Genomic DNA, 7,616 nt, shown 5'->3' on the forward strand with positions numbered 1-7,616 from the left:
CCTCCGTGACATGATTTTCTTCGTCCTCTATCTCTCCAAGTGATGCATGAGGGCTGCAGTGCATGACATTTTTGACGTCACCCTGGGTCAGGGTACATGTATGTGTGGGAGAACTGAGTGCAACGTGCAGCAACCTTAATCCAGATGTGACAGTAACACTTGTCATAATTTTACCACATATGTTGGTGGTACAACAGACTGGAGTGCCTAACCCCACAACTTCGTTTCATTGGCGGTTGGTAGAGTCGCCATATAGACATTTGTACAAGATTTAAAACAAGTAGATGTGGCACACTCACACCAGCCGTCATATGTGATTATTGTGTACCCAAGCACTGTCCGGCTAACTGGGACATTGATACTTTTTCAGATTTTGTTGGCACAGATCAGCATCGAATAAGTCATTGGTGCATTCTCAACTTAATCTCATAAAAGTTACCAAAAAAGAATGGATTTTTGCTACGTTAGCCGGCATGTACGAAGATCATGCAAAAACATTTCCACTGACAGTGGAAAAATTTGGGTATTGAGTGACCTGACTTAGAAGAAAATAGGTGATCTCAACTTGAGAGAAAGACTACCATAGCTTTGTTGATTATGATGTAAATATTTCTTTGTAATTTTGTGGTACAAATAGTTTCAAACTGTGAGTTTTACTGCATTTACCCTAATAAATGGTTTCATTGGCACTTTTTCAGCAGTGCAGAAATGGCTAAATATGTGAAGGTGGTGTCCTTGTGCTGTGTTCTGTTCTCTACTGGACAGGTTTTGACTCGTGCTCCTAATATTGTCGTTTTGCTTCATGAAGTTGGTCTCTATGTAAGGGCACGCAGCAGTAGTGTTATGCAACTGACATGTCCACTTTGAGATGGAAAACCAATATATTCCTTTATGACAATCCAAACTGTTCCCTATGCTCATCAATGTTTTCTAGGAGCATGCCAACAATTGGTGACTTTTGATATGCCTTGTGTCTGTGCTCAGTTTCATACCTATCATCAGTGACAGCAGAACATCCCTATCATCAGTTTCATAACTATCATCTTGTGGAAGTACTCATAATGTGACGAGCAGAACAGAAAAAGAATGCACCTTCAGCGCGTGCTCATTCTCTTCTGCTGCTTGTGCGTCCTTGTGCTGTCAGGGCTAGTAAGCTGTAACTGGGTGCAGAGCTTCCACTGTACTATCGCCTCCATCGTCACAGTCTACATACAGTGTGCAACGATATCAAACTTGTAGGCGTAAGGGTGGGTCATTCAGTTAGCACAAGTAAGGTGATCGACAAAGCCACGTGCTCATACCTACAACTTTAGTATTGTAATGTACAAAGTATCAACAGGAGCATAGCATACACAGCATGGCCTATAAAGTGTTACCTACTTTTCGGTGTCACCGATGATGACGTCAATCCCACAGATAGTCGGGGAATCGTCCCCGATCCCATTTAAAACAGTCTCGACAAGTGGTGTCAGCTGATGGGGGTTGGGACCAGCACCTATGAATTGAAGTACACTTATTTTGTTTACTAGGATGTAAGCACAATTAAAGGTGGGGGAGGGGAGACAGGGTGTTCATTATTCAACATAGTATCAATGTGCGAATGAACAGAAAACGCGTAAACATGTAATTGCCAATAATGATAAGATTTTTTCCTTACCTTCGTTTTTTTTTTTTCACCCTCAGGTTCCTATTATCCGGTCTCGGGTAATATGTGATGTTGGGCAATTTATTTCTTTTTTTTTTTTGTTTGACAGCAAACTCACTGTTGCTAGCTACCGGCTAGCCTGGCCCACTGTGCCTGAATCGGTTGCGTTGGAAGTGTTTGAAACGTGGAGGGGCGACGGGGCCTCTGAGCTTAACCCCGCCCCCATTTGCAGCATTGTTTACCGCAGCTGTCTGAAATTTCAAAGGGGGGCGGGGGGAGGAAGGGGAAGGGGGTCTGAAGCCCCCCTGCCCTTGTTCCCACGCTACTTGCCTACATACATTTTTCTTCTGTGTTTAGTTGAGCAATAGTGTCTACATTGTTTACAGTGCTAAAGACAATGTTTTTGGCAAGCAAAATTTGGACATTAATTTTGAGAAATTACGCAGGCCCATTGCGTGGAACAGGATCCAAGGTGCTTTGGGGCTATTTCTGTGTTAGTGCCACTGTGTTGAAACTTGTGCGAGTAAAATCTTCGGGCTTGCCCTCTCATGATATTGAGCGAAATGTTAGTTGTCGCGCATTGCATGGGGTCTTCGGTTGAGATATTTGCCCAAAAATTTGAGGGGCTAATATATCTCTCTCTAATAAATTTGTACAGTGCACCCAAAGTTTCCAATAAAGATTCTACAAATATCGCCCTTTTTTCTGTTTTGGTAGCGCAAATATTGGAACTTACCTGTCCGTTGGTCGTGTTCTTTGTACAATCTGTACAAAGTTCGGCACTTTTTAAGTAATTTTCTCCATGCTTCTTGAAGTTGTTTCACTGAACGCGGAATTTGGTGGCGGCGGGTCATGAAATTGGCGACTTGGTCCCAGGCGCGTCTTTTGGTTTTAGTAGTCACGGTAGGGCCGAATTTTCCCAGGATTTGGTATTTTCGAGCCTCAACTTCCCGGACCAATTCCAATTTTTCATCTAGGGTCCAATTCTTTTGACGCAGCGGCGCGGTCCCCTTTGAGGTAGTCGCTCGGTTCATTTTCGTTTGCAGAAGGAGCATGATCGTCTGCTACCTTGGTTTGTTTATCTACACAATCGCAACATTATTCCTGCTAACCGTAAAATACTTTTTCAGAAGCAACGCGAAATAACAAACAAGTGCATTTCCAACAACTTCAGTATTGTTTATTTCTCGGTTCTACAACTTTCGCAGACGGCACAACGGAGTTGATTCGGAAAAACTGCATGTACCGGCTTTCTTGGAGGGCGAGTGAATTGAACGATCGGCAGGTCACTGGTCTTTTATGGACAACGTACCATTTCACTAAACCCAGAGAAAGTTCTGCTACTCATCACTGCTAAAATCCATTGGACCGTTGAGCCTCTGTCCGCCGTTTATCTGCAGAACGGTTGATGCTGCAGCTGCAGTCGCACTGTAAGCAGAATACGAGGATTTTGTGCAAAATGGACACCCTGAACAGAAATTTTCCCGGCGTGACTACTTTCGATAAACCGCAATCGCTACTCAAAAGGCAACTCTCCGTAATGCCTGCTTTCAATAAACGTATTCTGATCCTGCTCCTGCTTGAAGTTAGTTTCACAGCGCTCAACATAACGTGAGTATGAGGCTGGCCTCATCACAACCCTATCGCGAAATGTTTTGGTGCTCACCGTAAAACGCTTGTCGTACTCGGCTATCGTGTTCCTTGGAACGCATCCCACATTTCGGCGCTGCGATGCATGATTCTTGCCGTGCTTCAATGAAGCCGATGCGAAGCTTCGACAGTCGGCGACTCCGGGCCACTGTACTTCTACAAATCGGTGACTCTGAGCCACTGTTTGTCGACGGGCTGCTGCCGTCGACTTCAGTAGCAGTCCCCTCGAAATGTCAGTTTCTTTAAGGCGCACGTAGGATACTTGTACACTCTTAACTTAGAACACAGAACCTAAATCATCGCTCTGAAGACAAACACCAATGCGATCGCGACCGCGGAAACTGCGTACGCCGCAGCCATTTTGTCGAACGACGCGACGGGGCAATGCGTAGCTCCCCGTATCCCTACCGAGCCAGTCACGTGACTAAAAAATCCCTCTCCTAGGTACTGCGGCTAACTTTAGCCGCGGTTAGCTGTTCGAGCAAACGGGCCCTGGTGTCTCCTAAAGGTTCGTAATAAATGAGTGATATAATATAACATTGAAAGACTCGTGACACGCAAAATATTAGCACGGTGTGCATGGAACTCAAATACACAAGATCGACTTAAAATTAGTATTGTACCCAAGAACATGCGACATTGGGAAAATATAAATACTCCTTTCTTATAGAGGTCATTAATTTGATATATTTTTTTTTTGAGCTCCAGCTACGAGAACAGTGGCCCGGGCAGTCGTGCGCTTATCGGAAAATTAACGAATAAGACAGAAGATACAAAACAATACAATCAAACAAAAACGTCGTTGTCAATAAATTTAACGTTTTACGTCTGTTCCAAACATGTAATTAAGGAGAATCAATATATCAGGATAAAAACAAAAGTATGTGTCGCTTTTGTAATTCTTCTCAGAAGCTATACGAAACCTCAGCGACCTCAATCATCAGAACGCTTAACTGATTGCGGGGGATAAGACGGGAGCAGAACACGGCAAACAATTTAAGCGCGGACATTGGTGATCCCGAGAGAAAGAACAGCTAATAGAGCGGTAAGAACGGTGGTAATGAAACTGTAAATAATTTCAACGTGACCATTTTGCTTCGCACAGTTGAAGACCTTCGAGTGTTTGCTGCCATTATTACTTTTTTATACAATGTGTGACACCGGTGTTCACCTGCAATTAAATCTGGAGCTGCGCTAGGCACCCACCTTGTAAGGCAGGGTGTCCTGCTTTTGCGTGCATATTGAATCGACGCCAGCAATATATGGGAATTTTGTGACCACCGATGTGGCGCGTCCATGCCCCGCCGTTCCGAAGCAGACGCAACGTTTATACGGAATTTTTCTCCAGATTATTATATCCACTATAAAACAGAACCAGGCCCAGCTTGGTGTACGAAATGAACGTCGAATGAAAATATTGTACTGGGCATAGACAACAGACTGACGTTCACCAAGAAAATATCGTATTTGCAAAAGCGGCGGTGACCAATATGTGTGCCATATGACTTACGTGTAATCTTGGGTTGGGAAATTTCTTTGGTATTACCGTGCGACTTGGAATTACAGTTCTATGCCACAGATGCGGATTCAGGACGCGACCTCAGGAGTGCCCAATACAAGTTTAGAAGGCAATCTGAACGTGATTTTTTTCCGATTAGCCCCAGAATAACGCTGAGGTAGCGTAGTTGTTGATTCGCTGTGCAATTCATTTTTAGACAAAATACTAATCATGACATATGAAAGGCACAAATATATTGTATGAGATCGCCTTGTTTGTTAAATAATTAAATTAGGCACGCTCTAATAATATGCCATTTTTCTATCCAGTAAGGTATAGTAATACAGTATTTTCTAGATTCAGTTAAGCATATTCGTCAATCAACTTTATTAAGAAACGAGGATATCACTTTGTGGAAGTATACGTACATTTACGTTTTAAATCCCGTTAAAATGTTCAGTTTTCAGCGAACATCAGGAATTCTGAGTTTCTAATAGAGACTGTAAATCGTTCCTATTCCCCAAAAATAATAAAGATACAAGTTGAGGATCCTGCGTCAGACCAGATAACAAATATGACTCGGACAAAGTTTTCAAAAAGTTTAACCCGATTCTGGCGACTCCCGAGGTAACATACTATCCATGCCCAATGCAATGAGCAAAATCTCTCTCTTTCTCTCTCTCTCTCTCTCTCTCTCTCTATATATATATATATATATATATATATATATACATATATTTTTTTTTTTAATTTTAATAGGAGTTTTATGCGTCAACAGCATCAAACGCTTTGGTCATACCAAACTTAATTGGATCCACCGGACCACTATTGCATACTTCAGAACCACTTTGATTAAGTGGTCATGCAGATGTTGGAAAGTCGTACCGAAAGCGCCGTATTTCCATCCAAAAACAGTCAGCCCACACGCATCCAACCGGCGAACAGACAGCGGTGGACCTCAAACGTTACTTAAACAAAAGTTCAACAAAAAATAAGAAAAAAAGGTAGCATCCTGCGTTTGAAACGCACAAAAAAGAAATACAGAGAGACTGTGTGCGCACCACTTCTTTGTGGGTTGACATTGCCTCTCCACCTTCTCGGTGGCGCGTTTAGTTTTTGCTCCGCAGAAGAACGCGAAAAATATGACATTTAAATTAAATATTATCTTGTCTTTTTCCTTTTTTTTTTTTCAGAGGGGAGGGGGGGGGGGGGGGTTGTTTTGCTTTGCAAACCGTGCAAAACAAAAAGAAACAAGAAAAAGCTACTTAGCCCCTTAAAGGGCTACTCCACCGATTTTTTCATTGTCTCCGATTTGCTTGAAATTTGGCTAAACTAACCTACAAACATCGCGAAAATAGTATCCCAAATATTAGGTCAAAATATTGTTTTTTCGCGAAGTTATTCAATTTACAGTTTTGGTCCTCTGCGTGTTTTTCAAGCTCGAAGTCTCTACTGGCAACAATGAAAAATTGACGTCAGTGGAAGGCAGGGGTTCACTCTTTGGACTGTAGAGTTCGTTTTAAACTGATTCGAAGCAGTTTCATGGTATCCAATGAATGCTTGGGAAGCTCGCTACAGTCCCCGCGCTCTAGAACGGAACCAGAGATTGGCATATTCTATTTTTTGGCTGCTTGCTCGACTGGCAAGCCTGCCTGCCACTGACGTCACGGCCCTGAAAAGCGCGCGTATATTTGAATGTTGGTTTTTGCATCATTTTCATTTGCCGATTTCGCAATAACTATTGTGAATTTCGCGATTCTAATTAGCATACCGGAGAGAGTAAAGGCCGGGGAGTCAGAAAATATAGTTAGTTGATGTACCTCAAAAAATCGGTGGAGTACCCCTTTAACGAGGGATGTACACCTCCACCCCGACCTCCTCTTAACAAGGCGTGCGCCCCACGCACGGAATATATATTTCTTGAATTATTATTTAGTTGTTTTCGCGTCGGCTGCCGTTTAGGTAGGCATCAGTGGGCCACTGACGTCTACCTCCTCGATTTCTAAACTGGTATTGGCGCCGATATCCTCAAATAGAAGCCCGACTCCCACCTCATCGCTCCGAACCGTTTTTCAATTGACAGATAACCGTCAAACGATAATATGATTTCGGTCCGGCTCGGATTCAGTATACAACGTTGAATATCGGGTTCGGTTTTCGTCTCGCTTGGACCGATATGACGGTTCTGATTCGATTTATGGTTCAGGTTTGATGTATCAAAACCATAATAAAAAAAGAGTAATACAATCTTCCTTTCTTTGACACTATTCAAGTATGAATTCTTATGTAGTCCGCTGAACACTTGATGTAATGAACGGCCCAGCGATTAAATGTTCTGATAAAAAACTATTAATAACAAGCCTATTAAGGCGAAAATATTTTTCAGAAGCCACATAAAAAAGGAAAAAGAAAGGCAGTTGATGTAGCAATGCTGTGGAATCAATCCAATGAATCTGTATTGCGTTATTTCTTCTCCGTAAAATAAGATGATAATTTAATCCTGAATATTTTCGCATCCAATTTTCGCTTTTTTTATACAGATCATCTTTCTGTTTAAGTCTCGAATGGCTGTCTACTTCTAACACAACCTCTTAGGGACACCCGTCAACGATCTCCTTCAATTATCTCAGGTAAGCCCCTCATACCTATTCTCCAAAGTGCCAGTATAAATAATATATATATATATATATATATATATTGTTAGGAAGGTGAAGACGACGACGGGGCAGTGGCGCGCGCGACCATTTCGCGACAGGCCCCACGGGCCGGCTCGGCCTCCATAAATCCTTTGTCTCTTCTATCATCGTGTACTCTCATGTCCTT

Source organism: Ixodes scapularis, unplaced genomic scaffold, assembly GCF_016920785.2.
Source record: "Ixodes scapularis isolate PalLabHiFi unplaced genomic scaffold, ASM1692078v2 PGA_scaffold2__306_contigs__length_199485367, whole genome shotgun sequence".
NCBI lineage: Eukaryota > Metazoa > Arthropoda > Arachnida > Ixodida > Ixodidae > Ixodes > Ixodes scapularis.